The sequence below is a fragment of the Panthera pardus genome, unplaced genomic scaffold (assembly GCF_024362965.1).
Source record: "Panthera pardus isolate Hobbes unplaced genomic scaffold, ASM2436296v1 HiC_scaffold_21, whole genome shotgun sequence".
NCBI classification, from domain to species: Eukaryota; Metazoa; Chordata; class Mammalia; order Carnivora; family Felidae; genus Panthera; species Panthera pardus.
In genome coordinates, this window is record NW_026526777.1 from 14,651,129 (window position 1) to 14,669,332 (window position 18,204).

The 18,204-nt window shown below is 40.7% G+C and overlaps 1 protein-coding gene across 17 annotated transcripts in view; it reads left to right on the forward strand.

The window, feature by feature from the left end:
- ESRRG (estrogen related receptor gamma) overlaps nucleotides 1–18,204 on the forward strand; it is a 625,497-nt gene that overhangs the window by 82,953 nt on the left and 524,340 nt on the right. The gene's annotated exons all lie outside the window — the stretch shown is intronic.

The following is an 18,204-nucleotide window of genomic DNA, read 5'->3' on the forward strand; positions in this document are numbered from 1 at the left end:
CCTTTCCCTCCACTTACCCAGGTTTTCCTCAATTTATACTCTGCTGAGTTATTCCAGGTTGGGAGTTAGGGAGCACCAGGCAAGATGGTCCTAAATAGGAAGTGGAGAAAACCTCTTTAAATGTCTACCTGCTCCAGCACGTCACTCAAGAGAAGTGAGCCGAGACATATATTTCATGGTGCGCTGCTCCTATCTCTGCCTATTGTCTTCCTTCTCTAACACTCTAGGCTGGAAAGGTGGGCTAGATTTTTTCCCCTGGTTCCATTTTGTTTTCTCTCTCTTGGCCTGCGGTCAAACACTAAAATGTAGTACACAACCAAAGATCTTGCTATAGAATTGAGAATTCCCTTTCTTAGGCTCTCCAAGGCTTGACTTTTGAGTCTTCCATCTACAGACATCCTGTAAATCATCTTTGAGACTCAAAGCTAAGCACTGTGTTCCTTCTTCTTGGTCATTTCCATCTACTTCTCCTACTGGGACAGTTATCCATATGCTCTGCTGTGGAAGTGGGTAGGTGCAAAGGATTATGATTTTACTACATCAATTTACTATTTCCCAAACACTCGCCCTGTTAAAAGTAGGAATAAGGTCTTCTTAGAGATATTTGGAACTTGGACTTGGATGATGATAATAAGGATGAAAAGAAATTAATGAATTAGAAAAATATCTAGATGTTAGGATTTATAGTGCTTGGTGCTTGAAATAAGGCATATTGACCAATATGAGAATCTCAAGGTTTCTATTTTGTGTGGATGGATGACAGTGCCACTTACACACAGAAAATACAGAAAAAGAATCGGTTGGGGGGACTAGACCACTTTTGGACATGCTGAATAGGAAGCTTTTGTGAGACATCCAAGTAGAGAGTAATCAGGGTGTACAGATTTATAGCTCAAATATGAATATTTCTAAAGGAAATAAAACATAATTGTAAGGTTGTTGGATAAGTAGAAATTAGAGCAATAACTAGATTAACCAAATGGTGGATAGTTTGATACGACCATCACACTGTAGCCAGAGGGTTACCAATGAGCCCAGATGATATAAATAAATCCATTGATTACTACTTTGCCTCCCATGGCACATTCCATGGCTCTCCCCCTACCTCCCCTTTGAAGAACATAGCTTTCATTTATATATATATTAATATATTCAGTTTACAGCACATCTTATCATTAGGGAATCATTTTGTCTCTTTCCAGCGTTGTCGTATATCTCCATTCTGATCCCATTTTGTGTTGCTCTTAAGATTTTACTCTCAAAATCTATTATGCTTCTATGGTTACTGTATTCCCCCCAAAACTGGCAAAAATGTTGATGAGTGATGAAGCTAGAAATGCAGGTAGGATCTAAATAACCAGAAGGTGTTTGGACTTTATTGAGGTGTAATGGAGAGCCATTGAAGGGTTTTAAGCCAAGGAGTGAGTAACCTATTGTGGGTGTGCTTGTGTAGCTTGACTTCCTTGATGTAGTGCCAACAAGTTGATTCATTCAGTCAATTCAAAACCTATTTATTGATCATCTCTTTTGTATAAGATACTGCACTGGATGCTATATGGATATAAAACTAAAAGTTTTTAAAAAAAACCTCCCAGTTATTATGCTAATATCCATCTGGGATATGAGTAGGAAAAGTTAGCACTAATTTCAGATTTGATTTGTAAAGGAATGCACCGCATAGGATGTCAGTGGTTCCTGACATAATTCCTGTTATTGAAGACATTCCTTAACCCTTTCAGATCACGACAAGGTTCATAAACATTATCATTTTCTTTTCTTTTTTTTTTTTTAACGTTTTATTTATTTTTGAGACAGAGACAGAGCATGAATGGGGGAGGGGCAGAGAGAGAGGGAGACACAGAATCGGAAGCAGGCTCCAGGCTCTGAGCCATCAGCCCAGAGCCCGATGTGGGGCTCGAACTCGCAGACCGTGAGATCGTGACCTGAGCCGAAGTCGGACGTTTAACCGACTGAGCCACCCAGGCGCCCCAAACATTATCATTTTCAACACTGGAAATGCTAGCCTTCGTGTCCTTGTGTATTCATCTTGCTGTTTAGCAGAATTATTTTTCTTTAGATCCCTAATGGGAAGGCATCTCAATATATACTAACTATATATTTTAATTTCATTAAATACAGAAAAAAATGAAGAATCAAACAGACAAAAGACTTTTGTTTGACAATTATATTTTTCAAAAGAATCAAGGCAGCATAGGAGAATGTACCTCTGAGGGAAAGTGGCAAAGGGATTCTTTTAGGATTGGGTTTTAACATCTCTGACCAGTGGGGTAAAAATTGTTTTGAAGAGGTATTACATTCCCTGATCAAATGGAAAGAAAAAATGACACCTGCCATCGTATCTAGGAAACACCCGACTAACATGGCCAAGAGCCACACACTCCTTCCCACATGGCCTTGCTGTGAAAGCCTTCCAATATCCCATCCTTGGCAACTGGGCCAAACTTGTGCCTCCTCATGGAGACTGGCCATCTCAGAAGATCAGGGAAAGCTCTAGACTTGTCATTATTTTTCCCTTGGAAGTTCCCAAGTGTAGTTAATGGGTGATCTTTCTCTCTAATATTTAACCTAGCACTTCTTCCTTTTCTGCCAATTTTAATACCTGAGTCAACTTTGTAGACACTTGGACTCCAAATATATGAGTCAAGAGGTTTTGCTGGAACAGTGTTATGTTGAAAATGTCTACCAGATGCACTTTTAAGGTTGTGTCAGTGGTTTCCTGGGTGTTGAATTTCCTATAACCTGGTATTATGGTTTTTTGTTTTTCCAGTCCTGCAGGGGTTAATTTTCTTTGTTGCTGTTAGTGTTTGATGTGAATCCTCCTATATTAATGTGGTTTTTGAAATGAAAAATCCGTATATACACAAAGAGTGCCTTGGATAGTTTTGCATTTGCAAATAAAGCCCTAACAAATGCTCATTTAAAAAATATATTTTCCCAGCTGAGCACATTAAGGCTATATGCTGGATCTTTGTATTCACTTCAATAAACCAGGTGTGCTTCTGGAGATTAGCTATTTTTTATAAAGAATGATTTTGAAATAAATGACAATGGGCTCATTTCTCTTTATGCTGAGGATAACATTAAAGGAAAACTGCCGTGATTAGTTTTAATATCTCAGATAGCTTAATGAGTACTTACTAAAAATGTGAGTGTGTGTGTGTGTGTGTGTGTGTGTGTGAACGCACAAACACAGAAGGTAGATATATGTGTACACATGTGCCTGAATAATTTTCCAACATCTTAAGTAATGCCTGTCAGGGATTTTAATAACCCTAGTGCCAGTGAATTATTCTGGTGGCTGTTTTTGCTGAGGTTTTCAGCAGGAAGTCCATTTTCCTATGGAGCTGGAGTTCTGTTTTTTTGTTTTGTTTTGTTTTGTTTTAAAATGCCAGTCAGAAAATATGAAAATGTCCTGGAATTTTATGTGTCAATTACAGACAATGATTGTTGTGCGTCTTTGTAAGTTATGTGGAGTTCTTATGCACCTTGTCTCCTGTGTAATATGAGCTGGAGGTCAGCATAGGGATTTGAGGTCTATGGGCTGGGTTTGGAAGAGTTAGTATGTGGATTATATTAAGAAGCAATAAGTGGTGGATTAAAGATTTCCAGGAAGGGGCCACATTAATTTGTACAGAATGAACTTGGAGTGAGATGGAATTGAATCATTCCATGGATCTTTCTAGGATAGTCCTGTAGTTAATGAATAGAATGAGTGCCTGCTGATTGTGGGACAGACCCCATGGTTGAAAAGGTTACCTAAGCCAGAGAGCCTAGGGTGTTAGGACTAGTGTCCAAGAGACCAATCACAGAGGCCAGTCTGGGAAGGGATTCCCCTGTAGCGAAAAGGAGGAGGGTGGTCAGCAGACAAAATGATTTCAGAGGGATCTATTGGACATTCTGTGGAGGAGGAAGAAATGCCTTGGGCTTCTACATTTTAAGGTCTGCTACCTAGTTCCACTGAGAGGTGATTATTGCTTTATTAAGAGAATTGACTAAGTCTTGTCTTAAAGCCAGGTCATCCAGGGTATGATAGTCAAAGGATCCATAGTTGGTTTCTTCCTCTTCTTGCCTTTGGCTATTTAAATATTATTGGTATCTTTTCTAGAAATTGAAGAGAGAAAGGTAAAATCTAAATCTGGCAGCTCTTTGTTGTTGTTGTTGTTGTTGTTGTTGTTGTTCAGAATTCTGGGTAATGGTATAAGTGAAGGGATGAGATTGTAGCTGTTGCTAATATGCGTGTGAATGAATATCCAGGAAAGACAATTACCCCTAATTTCTGTAAGCCCGGGTGACTGATCTTTAGCTCTCCATTTTGAGTGCTTAGTTTTTGTTTAGTTCCCGTATGGGCACAATCTATATAAAGAACATTAGCGCTTTTTCTTCAGAAATATGACTTAAACTACTGTCTATATGTATTTTTAAGAGCCAGGATGTGGGCGCAAATAAACATAATTCTTTTGCCTCTTATCCTGAGAAGGTGGCTCAATATGAGAGTAATGAAAATAAAGAACAAAAATAGCCAAATTTAAAACTCTGGGTTAAGATAATGGCTCTTTAATAAAAGTGTTGAGGAACACTATTGTCAGAAGATTCTTTATTGGCTCTTGTAAGACTGAGAAGGGTCAACAATGATGTGTTTCATTTCAGGAAGTATCACTGAGAATTTTGGTTAACTAGAGGTAAGTTGTGCAATATTCATTTATTATTGATAGGTTTTGAAAATGACACAGACTCTTCAGGTTGAGTCTGGTGATTTTATATTGTTTGTATAAATGGGAGAGAGAGCTTTCCTCTCTGTAACTGGACCCAGCTTCCTCCTTTCCATTTATGGAAAGCGTCTTTGCAGCCCAACTTAGCTACAGTAGGTGAGGGTGCTCGCTTTGCTGGGTCTAGGAGTGGGAAGTGCAGTGATTGCCCCAGAGATGCATAAAGTGTGTCTTCCTTGCTGAGTTTCCTAATGAATACTGGGGCTTGAGCACCCATACGTCGGTTATTATGGAGTGTTTGTGTATGCTTGTTTGTTTGTGACTGCCAAGAAATGCTTAATGCTTGGCATTACATTTGACTTGGACCTGGGAACAAAAAGGAAAAATAGGAATTTATGAGAGGGTATTTCTGAGGGCGCAGGGGTGAATATCAGGCCACTGAGTGATTAATATACTGTTCCAGGGAAGGTGGGGGCATACCATGACAATGGATGAGAGTCGTGGCTTTCTTCGCTAGGAAGTAGGAAGCCTCCCTCAGAGTACAGGGGAAGGGCTGACAAACAGCAGTTCCCTGGCTGTGTTGCCAGAGCTCGCTCAACACTCCTTGCCGAATCAAAGCTTACTGGCTGCTCTCATTTAAATAAACCCTTTTGGAGAGTTTTTTTATTTTTTTAAGTTAACAGATCGGGTTCCTAATTTTAGCTGTAACAGCTTATAATTAGAAACATCTCCAAACTTACTTGTTTACAAACACCTGCGCCAATAGTACATGTTTATGATTTTAGAATGGGCTGTGCTGGCACAGAAAATGGGGGTGGAGGGGGGGCAGAGTCCCTCTCTTTGTATGTTCTCTTATTTCTTCTGGTTGCTACAGCACAGACAGTGTGCCTGTGTGCAAGTATGTATGTGCACATGCACATATGTTTGCTTGTGTGTGTGTGTGTGTGTGTGTGTGTGTGCGCGCGCGCGCACGCGTGTGTGAAGGTTTTCTTTAGTTCTCTCCCAGGTGACTGCCTCAAGCCCATCTAGCAAATGCTTCGGCCTGCGTCACACTGCAGAGCTCTCTCCTTTCTTGGGAATCGAAGAAATTGGTGGTCAGTTATTTGGGACAAGGTTAGATTTTAAATGACACCCTAGAGAGAAATTTTAGCAACTGATTTTAGCAACTCAGGATCTGCATTGGATAAAAAGCTTTCTCTATTTCCATAATTTCTATATTTATATGTCATTCAGCATACTGTATAGCTGAGTGATTCAAGAAAAACAAATAGGGAGAGCTATCCATAATATAAATAATTCTACATTTTATCAAAGCGGAAATACACATCTGTGGTTAGAATGAGCCCACCTACTGAAGTGATGGTTTCTTGCAGACTGAAAAGGAATGCTATCAGGGATCATCAAAAAGATGACAGCAGCATGGTCGAATGATAGAACACTGTGCTGGTTCTCACTGATTCCAGATCATAAAATGTCAGTGGAGAACCCACTGGGTGCATTGCTTTGAGTAGAGTCTTGATGATTTCTTAGGACAAGCATAGTTACTCCTTTCAAAGAATGTAAAAAAGATACTGCGTGCCAAAGCAAGATTAAAATAAAAAGTAAAATTAGAACACATACAGACCAATATCTAATTCTAATTGAAGTGGAGATTCTGCAGGAAACTAAGCAGGTGTGGGCCTGAGCGGTGACACTTGAATCTGGCAGCCGGTAGTCCGATGCCTGTTTACTCTCCAACGTCCAACGCCACTTAACGTGGAAGAAACAAAGTAGAAACGATAAACAAACACTATATATGCAGGGCTTGTTGTGGAAACTGATTTTTCCCAGAGAAGCAGAAGATGGAAAATCTGTGTCTCAGGTCTAATCTGGACAAAGCTAACTTCTTCACTGTTATACCCCAGATCAGTTAGATTCAGTGACTGTATTTTAAGTCTCTACCAAACCTATTCCTTTTCAAACTCTGTACCGGCTTATGTACCAACAGATGTGTGTGTATGCGTGTGATTATATGGACAGTCTTTAAACCCTTAAAAATGCACCACCTTTATACCAACTTGCAGTGAATGTTTAAAGGATTTAATGCATTTGCTGTCTCATATCAGAAGAATGATGGAGGGAGTCGATGAGGAAAAGGGCCTGTTGGCACAGCTTGCCGGCTGTTACTTTCACCAACTGTGGTGTCAACTCTGATCTTTTTTCAGTGTTTCTGACTATGGGGCCTTTTAGCTAGAGATCTCTGGGTCTCTGTGATTTCAGTTTTTTTATAAAAAAGATGAAAACATTTTACATGCTTTTACTGAGCAACCTACTCTCTATAGAGTTAAAAAAATTTTTTTAAGTCTACTTATTTATTTTGAGAGTGAATGAGCAGGGGAGGGGAAGAGAGAGTGAGAGAGAGAGAGAGAGAGAGAGAGAGAGAGAGAGAATCTCAAGCAGGCTCTGCACAGTCGAACTCACGAGCTGTGAGATAATGACCTAAGGTGAAATCAAGAGTCAGACGCTTAACCAGCTAGGCTACCCAAGTGCTCCTCTATAGAGTTTTAAGCCAAGGTTAAGGGGGAGGGTATGAACTAATACAGGAGATTATCGTAGCTGTCAAGGGTGCCTGGGGTAGAAGAGAGTATTTGAATATCTTGTAGGGCAGTGGAATGTACTGCCAGAAGGTATAAATAAAGCTTAACGTGCTGTGTGTTGAAGTATTTGATCTGGTAGGTTTTTCCTTTAAGCCTAACAAATTTCTGAGCCTCCTTTAGGTTGAGTGGAGTATGGCCAGCAACATCTATTGAGTACCACTGTGTACCTAGCACAGAGGTAGGGAGTAGGGTCTGGAGTCAAATTAGGTTGGTTTGAATCTCAAGCCAAACACATGCACCTAGTGTGTTCCCTTGGACAAAATACCTGAGCTCCCTAATTCACAGTTTTCACATAATCAAAGCAAACCATCTCAGGATTTTTTTTTTTTTTAAGGCAAACAGTATACTAACATTGTGAAGGTATTTCACGGGAGAGGAAGAAATTTAATTGCGGATAGAAAAATCCTGAAATACGTCAAAACTAATGCTCTCATCAGTTAGGGAAAAAAAAAGGTTTTTGACTGTTAACTCACTGCCATAAAAGTTAACTCAAGCAACAGCTCTACTTATTAAATCCCAAAGTAATAAGATGAATAATTTGAAAAAGAATGATAAAATTCCAGTTCAAGGGCAGGTGAATGTTGGAAGGAGGGAAAAAGGGAGTGTTTCCGTTTCTGTGGTGGACAAGTGTCAAGATGACATGGGCATCCTCGCACTTTTCTTCTTCGTCAGACCATAGACTGTAGATGAGGCAGCAACTTCAGAATGTTCTCAGCCAAGCTGCTGAAGAGACAGAATTTGAAGTCACCGGCTCAGGGATGTTTTTCTTCCATGACCAATCCAAAAATCTATTCAACTGCTACTCCTATAACTCACTTTGAGACCACTAATATGAAATGTTGAAGGCAAACAGTGCCATACTTCTCTTATGAAATAGAAGGCCGAGAATGTGAGGCCAAATCACGTGTGTTGTGGGAGATGTTGCTACATATTAAAATTAAGTAGTTCTGGTCATACTTCCGGTCTCCCCCACCTCTCCTGTGTATGTGCTGTTGTTGTTGTTGTTGTTGTTGTGTGTGGTTTATCTGTAATATGTCCACATGCTTCCATGGAGCCCAGCCTACAAAGATTAAGACTGAGTTGATGGGGTTGTTCTGATCACTGGTTAAAGAACATTACTATTCAGGAGGCATTGAGACAGTGCTAAAAAGATAGACAGTCTTCAAATTGCAGGAGCATAGGGACACCTGGGTGGCTCCGTCGGTTAACCATCCAACTGAAGCTTAGGTCTTGATCTCACAGTTCATGAGTTTGAGGCTGTGAGCTGACAGCACAGAGCCATCTTGGGATTCTTGTTGTCTCCCCTTTCTGTGCCCCTCCCCTGCTTGTGCTTTTCTTTCTCAAAATAAATAAATAAACGTAAAAAAAAAATGTAGGAGCTTACATTCATGGTGCAGGAACAGAACAAGGTACCATTTGAAAATGTATCAAGTTTGTGAAATTAATAGGGTGAAACTTCTGTGTGTAAGTGCTTTGAAAGGGAACTCATACTAGATTTGGTTAAATCAGAAAAAAAAAAAAACTTTTGGAGTAGTGAAAATACCCTTCAAAAAAGTGGAGGTGGGGGGGGATGTTAAATATCCACCCCTTCTGGGCATTCAACAGGAATCTCAAGAGGCTGGTTGTAAAAGGGAAGGCAAAATATTTGTCATCAGGAAGCAGAGTCAGGCGCCTGGAGGCATTTGTCAATATCTTACCCAGTTTCTACAGAACAAACTTAGCCTATGGCCCATAGGCAAGCAACCTAGAAGTGATTTCTTTGACCTTGGAGGGGGGAGTCTTCTCTGGTGGTCTGCATTTTCCAGCTGGGATTCAAAGAAAAGGTGCTGCTTAGCTCACAGCCCTGGCATCACTGGAGGAGAGCTAAAAAAGACCGGGATAGGCACTGGGGTGGAAGAAGTACCGTGATGCTGACTGATTGACTTGCTTCTTGTCACGTGTGATACTGTTCATAATGGGGTGTGGACTTTGGCCAGAGGCATCAGTGTGACTTGGGCTAATAGGAGAGTTTCAGATCTTCTTTAAATTCTGAGAAGTACTTTAGTATTTCTTTGGAACAGCTCTGCCTCCAGCTCAGAATTTTTTTTTCACAGAATCTCTAGAGCTTTTACTTCAGTCAGGCTTTTTGACTTTTGTGTTATATACCTAAACATCCTGTTAAATATTGCAGGGCCTCGTGATTTTTTTTCTTCTATTTAGACCTCAGTTCTGTGGCCAGAGATGTTTGAAGGGGATGGCCTTGTGGAGAAACCTCTGATTTTAATTTACTGAGAATACAGGCCTGCTTCTGGATTGGTTCAGATTAACCCTTGCCCCATTCCTCAGCTTCCACTGTCTTATACACCTGCCGGGACTGGTAGTAACAACAGTAGCCATTCATTATTTTAAAAGTGCGTTTACATACCTTTTTAAAAAAGTGAGATATAATTGACGTATAACATTACATTGGTTTCAGGTGCACTGAACACTTTTTATACATCATCCATTTAATTCTCCAAGCGATCCTAATGAGGTAGATGTTACTAGTCCCACTTCAACAGTGATGAAATTGAGGCCAAGGAATGTTCAGTCAGCTGGCCAGAGTCACACGGTGGGGATTAGAACTCAGGACTAGCCCACTCTGTGTTGTCCTCCCATTAGCAAGGAGACTTTCACATTGAATTAGAAGACCTTTTAAAATACTTTGCGTTAAAAACAAAGTACAGTAAAACCTTAGTTGCAAGCATAATTCGTTCCGGAAACATGCTTGTCATCTAAAGCACTTGTATATCAAAGCAAATTTCCCTATAAGAAATAACAGAAACTCAGATGACTTGTTCCACAACCCAAGAATATTCCCATAAAAATGATTGCAGTACTGTAATAGAATCTAAAATAATAAAGAAACTACAAAATACAAAGAAAAATAAATTAACCTACACTTACCTTTGAAAACCTTCGTGGCTAGTGTGAGAGAGACAAGAGAGGGGGGTTATTGTGTAGGACGACTTTCACTGTCGCTAATGGAATCACTGCTCTGTATTGGCTCAATGGGATCTTTTTCTATGTGGAAACCGTTGTATATGCTTGCATGGATATTGACTACAGTACAGTATTAAACTCTTGTCGTATACTGTATTTATTGCAACTGGTGATCAGGCAGCAGAGGAAAGGGTCTCTATGTGCAGGCAGGCTGATCTAGAATGAAGCAAAGCATTCCTAAGCTTATTCTTGTATGGAAAAGCAAAGGACCGTTCATAGATGCTTTGAGGTGACAAAAAATACTCTAGTACCAGTTGTGGGCACCCTCCAGCGTTCTGAAAAGTCACTGATTTCTGCCAAACATCACGGCCTGAGACTGAGCATGTGAGCATGGAAGATGATCACCCACAATCCCACAGCGAGAGAGAGAGAGAGAGAGAGAGAGAGAGAGAGAGAGAGAGGAACCATTGGCTCAGTTGTGATCATGTGATGTTCGGCAACACATACTACTTGTATTGAAAGACATCGCTCGTTTTTCAAATTAAAATTCATTAGAGATGTTTGCTCGTCTTGTGGAACACTCAACAGAAGTTACTCACGGCCCAAGGTTTTACTGTGATTTATAGATAGAAGATGTTATTTCCCATTTTTTCCATACAACACAGGAAACCATCGTTCTTGACCCTCTAATTGATGGTGAAATGTTCCATTCTGGATTGCTTGCCAGCAGCTCCCCCATGCTATTAAGGTACCAGGAAGCACACAGTGTACCTGCAGTTACACAGTGCGCCCTGCAGCCTGGCTCCTGCTCTGTGCTGGTAGAGCCCTGGGTGCTGGGGAGAGGCAGGGGGGGCTGACTCACCTTGCTTCCGCGCCTTCGGCTCGCTCCCATCTTTGTCGATCCGTATGAAAAGGTTTTGTGGGAGAAAGTTGGCTTTTGTCTCAGGGGGAGTAGCGATTATTCCGGTGGTTCAGATGTCAGCACCCTGGACGACAGAACAATGTTTCTAATTGCTCTGTGGCCAGCGTGAAGCTTACTACAGAGTGCCCGATCCCTCAGTGGTTCACAGGACTAAGCTGGATTGTGGGGAAAAGTACCCCCAGGCCTATCGGGACTTCAGAGTCAGGAGTGGCAGGGTCTGAGACAGACCAAGGGGAACAAAGACATTTCAAAAAGACATGCGTCGAAACAATAAAAAAAAAAAAAATTCAAAGTCTGACTTTGACATAAAAGGATTTCAGAGTTGAAAAGGGAGAATTTCAGTTATATGGGAGACACAGGAATGTCTTCAATATTCAGAGGCCATCTCAGCAATAATGGAGCTCAGTGCCCGGGGCTGGGAGGACACTCGTAGCTCAGTGGGGGAGTGGCCTCTGGGGTTTGTGGGTTTGGAAAGGGTGGTAGATGGAGCCAAGGTGCCTGGCAGAGATAGGCATTGCAGAAAGGAGGGCAGGTGCTTCTGTGGGGGGCTAGGACATGGCAGGAATAGTTTTCTTCCACGTCCTCCTTCTGTCCCGGGCATGGGCCACTGCACCCCCTTAAAAAAAAAAAAGTCCTTGCTGGAGATTTGATGTAGCACTTAGCCATTGCTAATGAGGTTTCAGGGGTGCTTTTTCGAGTATAAATAAAAGATTACAGGGGCACCCCCTTTTCATCTACCCCTCCCTTCCATAAGCCTGAGTCATGGGTTGCTGCAGGCACGTGGCCACAGGGGACCGTCTATGCCTAAGGCTATCAGTGGAGATAGCTATTTAAGAGGTTTTACTTTTACATCTGAGCAGCCAAATTGTGCATGTAACAATGGGGACCAATTATTGCACAATAGAGCATCCCCAGTGAAACAGAGAGAGTGTGTGTTTAATATGCAATGAATGACACCATCTCCTAAACAATGAGAACATTTCTGGGCCATTTGGGAGAATGGGATTCCATTCCAAAGTTTCCGTTGTTTGTGAAAGTGGATAGGTACTGTCATTTCATCCATCATGTTGAAAACAGTCACCCCCAAATAATGAAACAAGTCATAATAAAATATCATCATTTGTGTTCATGTAGATGGGATATAGAACTTTCCTGGGTTTGAAGTATCATTTATAGACCCTTTTCTTTGGAAATTGAACCTTGCTGGGTTCTTATTTATCTGCAGTTCTAGTAATTATAGGGTTGAATAGTTTAAAACACTGAAAAAAATCCCATCCTATTCATAGTTGTTATCCAGTCATCCTGAAGTGAACACGAATCCTAAATTGAGGGTCCTCATTTCCCTCAAGGTTCTTAAAGTCTGTTTTATCCTGCAACAGAAGTCACTGGAAAAAAAAATCACCATCTCCAGTGAGGATAAGGAATTTGATTTAAGATCATAAAAGTAAGTTCTGAATGGTCAATGGAAAATTTACGGAAAATGTAATTTTTTATAATTAAAAGGCAATGAAATAGCAGAGACAAAAATTCACCTTGCAGCTTTGTTAAAGAAGGCATTTCTATTGGAAAAATGCGGTAGGCAGTGTGTTCTTTATGTGACATGGTAGCATAGTTTTCATTGGTAAAACTTAAAGTGACTGACTCATCCTGGTTTTCCCAGGGTGGTCCTGATTTTTGTACTTTAGCATGGGGAATGCAGTGAATTCCAGGACACCTCTGGGTTCTGGGCAAACAGGGGTGGCTGGTCACACTGAATTTGGCCAAAAAAAAGCTACATTTTTAGGTTAAAGTTGTCATATTTTTTCCTTCTAAGCTACGTTCATGTTTAGCTATTTTCTCTTAAGAGGGAAACTGAAATCTGACTGGTAGGAATGCGTGTAAAGCTTTGCTGTTAGTATGGTTTGATGGGGGGGAAATAAGCTTTGAGTTTGGACTATCCCTTTCCTTCTTCTAGAATCTTCTCATATCCTCTGCACTACATGCAGGACAATGGTGGAAATATGGAGATTGGTGGGGGAATTCTCTGCAAGCATAATTTTTCTGGCACTGCTTTCAAAACTGGAGTATTACTCTAGCACCCGAATGCTGCAAGGACAGGAGGGAGGGAAGGTCGGCAGAATTTCTCTATAAAGGGCAAGTTAGTAAATATTTTAACCTTTGCTGGCCACACGTAGTCTCTATAACACAGTCTTTCTCTTTTTTAAAAACAACTCTTTGAAAACGTAAAAACTCTTTTTTAGCTTTCAGGATATATAAAAATAGGCTATGGACCAGATTTGGCCCCTAAGCCCAGCTTCCCTATAGAGCATTGCGGTCCAACAGAAACATAATGTGAGTCACATTTTTAATTTTAAATTTTCTAGTAGCAATGTTAAAAAAAATAAAAAGAGTATGGCAAATTCGATTTTAATAATGCATTCGATTTAACCCAATGTGTCCTAAATATTACCATTTCCACATATAACAATATAAAAATTATTAATGAGACATTTTGCACTTTTTGATACGAAATCTTTGAAATCCAGACTAGCCACATTTTAAGTATGTAAAAGCTGCATGTGGCCAGTGGCTACCATATTGGACAGCACAGAGCGGAAGCATCTTCATAATGTATATATAATGTGACAAATGCCCAGCCTCTCTCCTTTAGTCCTTCAACATTTCAATGAGCACAGGAAAAAAAAAAAAAAAAAACAACAACAACAAAAAACAAGAAGATCATTGAACTAGAAGGTGGCTTAGAGATCATCTCGTTTAACAGTTAATTTCATAAATGAGGAAGCTGAGGATAGAAAGGCTCAGTAGTTTGCCCAAGGTCACGTGGCTAGTTTAGCAGCAGACCTGATACTAGAACTCAGGTTTCTTGACCTGCCAGTGGCCTTCCCACCACACCGAGAGGCCTGTCAGTTTTGTAAAATTGGCAGTGATGACCCTGTGCCTGGGGGTCATCCGCAAAGTGGTTGATTTCTCTGGTCACGATGATGCATTTGTCTGTGCATAGCTCAGTGTTTAGGGACTATTTATGATGTGTGGAAAACATGTGAGAGGTCTGGCTGGGAAAAGGAGTAGTGTCTGTGGCTGTAGAGGAAGTGAAGGGAAGAGAAGACCTGTGTTTTGATCACCTGGATAGACAGGTAGGTAATGCACAGGTGTGCGTGGTGCATGCTTGAGAGCATTCGTGTGTGTGTGTGTGTGTGTGTGTGTGTGTGTGTGTGTGTGTGTGTGTATCTTTATGGCGCACTGCCTCTGGAACATCTTTTTAACCTAGGAAGCAGTGTAGGCAAAGGGTGGGATCTCGGGGCTTGTGTCTGGTATGGTGGTGAGGATACTGAGCATTGGTTGTTCTCTCTTCTTTGCCTGGGAAATGCCTGCCCCTTGTGCTACAGGGAGGGCTAAGCTGAGTCAATATTAGTTGTGTAATCAGAGCAAATGGAAGAAAGAGAAGTTTCACTGCTTTCTAAGTCGCCTAAACCCATGCCTTTCCTTGGGTGTTCTCTTTCTTTTGGTCAGTGTGCATTTTTCTTTTTTTGGACCTGACTCCTCTTCTCTCCACTTAAGGGAGTTACAGACCAGCTAAAGAATTTTATGAATAGGAAAGCCCTGTAGTGCATTTAGCTTGGGAAAATGTCCCTTAGAATAGATTGTTTCTGAGTCAAGTGTATAAATATTCTGGCTCAAGACTATACCCTTTTTTCTTAATGAATTGGTCTGGCGGTAGTTAAAGCCAAGTGTGGTCTTGCAGAGTGCTCCAGAGAGAAAATTGAATGGACAGAAAGCCCAGTCATAGTTTTCAACTTTATGTAACGTGTTTCGCAATATATTAGAAAATTAACTTTATGACAACTGGCAGGACCTGTTGTGTAAGTCGGGCAGTTTGGAGGCGGTTGGGTGTCTTTTCTTTTCTTACCTGACCCTCCCTGGGTAGTGAATTTTGAAGGCACAAACAGCTGCCATGGACCTGCTCGGTTTCCTGGTAATTCACTTAAGTTTATCATCCCTTGCAGTTAGTTTCTAAGCTGCTGAGTATAAAAAAGGAATTTTTCATGGACTACTTTAAAAGAGGGCTGCTAATCAATTTTTCTTATTATTTTATGCCCTCTGCTTTTTACACTACCCCCACCAGCTGGTTAATCATGCAAAAGCTGAACACTTCATTAGCCAGTATGTGTTCGCCCATGGGCATTTCTGTAGTAAATTAGTTCTTTCTATTTATACAGGTAAGTCATGGCCAAAAGTCTTAGAAGGTGCCAAAGGTAAGGGTTAGAATTAATTTCTTCTTCTTCTTCTTCTTCTTCTTCTCTTTTTATTTATTTATTTATTTATTTATTTATTTATTTATTTATTTATTTGAGTTTTTCAGAGAACTCCTTTTAAACTCTGAGCTCTAGTGATGTGCAATTACTTTTGAATTAAAGAGGACACGGAAGGCAGGTATTTTTCTGGAGTCCCCTGTCTGGTAGTATAAGGATGGTTTATGTGGCTTTTGGTACAACCCTTGCCTTTCAGAAAGCAGGGGCATAGGGTCCCCATACCTAATTTTTTTTTAAGTAAGGACTGGAAGAATATTTGAAGAGCCTCTTTCAACTCAAGCAGAAGGTAGGATAGAGGCTAATCGGTCTTCAACAAATTCTTCTCAAGAACTGGTGTTATAATTAGGTAGATGGCCTATGTGTAAGCCCATTACCTACATATGGGTTTTTTTTTTTTCCCATTTTGTGCTAATTGCTAGTAGTTCAGAAACGATTCTTTACTACTTTTATTTTGTCTGGAAAACTATTTGTGTATTTCAAGGGAAATAATGGTGGCTGATTCCCAAATCTGCTGTTCCTAACGACACAAAAGGAAACTCAGAAGTTTCTCTCGCCCTTCTCCTGGGAGGAATTGCTTTCACGAGAGGTTCTTCAGTGTTGCACATTCAGCCAAACAGGCAAAGCTCAGGCCTCTTCTGAACTTGGCATCAAGCCTTAATAAGTCTGTCCTCAAAAGGAGTGTTGGGCTTGTGTCTATGGCTGCAGTTCTCTGCAAGTACAAGTAAAGTTTCTGCCTCCAATGTGGCTTCTCTTAGTCTGTTTTCTGCAAAGCCCTCCCAGTAGAAGCGCCTGTTGGCAGCATCTCTCCTGGTTGTTTCCTTCCTGGATGTTTTAAGTCTTTCCAGATCTCTTCCTGGAGTGCTTCTGGTGGCAGAGGCTGAATTTCCTCTTTCCATAATGTTGAAAAAAGATGATATTCTATAATGTCCACATCCCTTTACACGTTATATTACACATTATTAATGGTATATATTAATAATATATATTATATATATTAATCCCATTACACATTAATTACACATTATACATTATACATTATACATTATGCCAGATGGAGGTGACTGGTGACGGGGATTGTATAGAAGTTCTAGGAAGGGGATCCAGAGAGAAATGCATAGCCAAATCTGTTTATCATTGCAATTTTTGTTTCTTGTTACAGTTTCTAGAAAATGGGGATAAATATCCATTGATTGTTGTTATTCTTTTTTTAACAAAAGATTTTATTTTATTTTAAGGTAATCCCTAATCCAGTGTGGGGCTCGAACTCACAACCCCACGATCAAGAGGCGCGTGCTCCACTGATAGAGCCAGCCAGGGGCCCCTGATTGTTGTTATTCTTTTTCCCAATTCTGATGGTAAAGCATTAGTTTAGAAAGCCTTGATAGGCATGAAGATTAGAGAAAGCCTAAATTGACACAATAATCATGCACAGCACTCTTGATGGCGAGGCCATCTTTTCTTTAACGATTTAAAGGACACGTGTCGAACTGTATTGTTATTTGTCTGCTTTGTTCTATCATATTTTTATGCCTGGTGTTTTCACGTAATCCTGTCCTCCGTTAGGAGCTCAAGCTTTGCCTCGCACGTTCTAACCCCTTTCTGATTGGTGGGTAGTTTCTTTTCGCATGGTGGGCCAGGAGTGAAACTTTCTCTTTTCGCATATTGCTTTAATTCCAGTTTAATGGTGTGGTTTGCGGCTCTCTGCTTGCAGTTTCAGTTCCTGTTTAAATACTAAAATCTATTGTTTGTCTCCTTTTCTAGACAACATAATTGCATTGCTAACTGGCAGGAGCAATTAAGTGTACGGAATTATGAAAAAAATAAAGGTTCCAGGCCCTAAGATTTAACTTGATTTGTAATTACACTGAATCCCCTCTGTGAGCGTGGCTTGTAAGGGTTGAAGCATGCATATAACAAAGAACTAGAGTATAAAGGGAGAAGGGATGTAATTCAGTGGGGCTTTTGGTGAGCTGATCTTCTCGACACTGGTGACTGTCACTTGGGTGGAAGATTGGTGACCACTTCATCAATTTATCATGGGGGTTCAAGCTTTATTCATTCTTTTTTGGGTGCTAGAGAGAGTAACAAGATTGCTCTCTGTGATTTTTCCAGAATTATGATAGTTGGTAGGAAGTTGTTCCCGGGGACAGTATGTTTTGGGGACAGACTGAATACGTGGCCTTTGTAGTGGGAGATAGAGATTTTTAAAAGTTCCGCAGAACATTTAAAAGTCTTCCTTTAGAAGGTACACCTTTTCAAACAATCTTGGGGGACTTGGCCTGCAGTAATACCTAGAAAAGAAAGGGGTACTGCCTCGTCCGAGAAAAATTCGGGCAGTTGAGTGAAACCATTAATACCCCAGGCTGGGGCTCTTTTCTTTTGGGCCTCAGCCAGGGCTGGCAGGGAGGGTATCACTTTTGATGGAACACAAGTTTCCAGCAGTGGGCCTCTGTGTGGAATGTTTTTTGTTAAGCAAGCTATCCATAAGGCACCGTAGGCTGTTCAGGTCTGGCAGTATGTTGTGGGCAGCAAAGTTAATGTGGTTAATATTCAACTGAACTTTTGGGGGGTTACTAACCCCTTAGGCAGATTCGCTAGAAAAGGCTACATATTAATAGCCCTCCAAATCAGTCACCCCCAAGTGGATA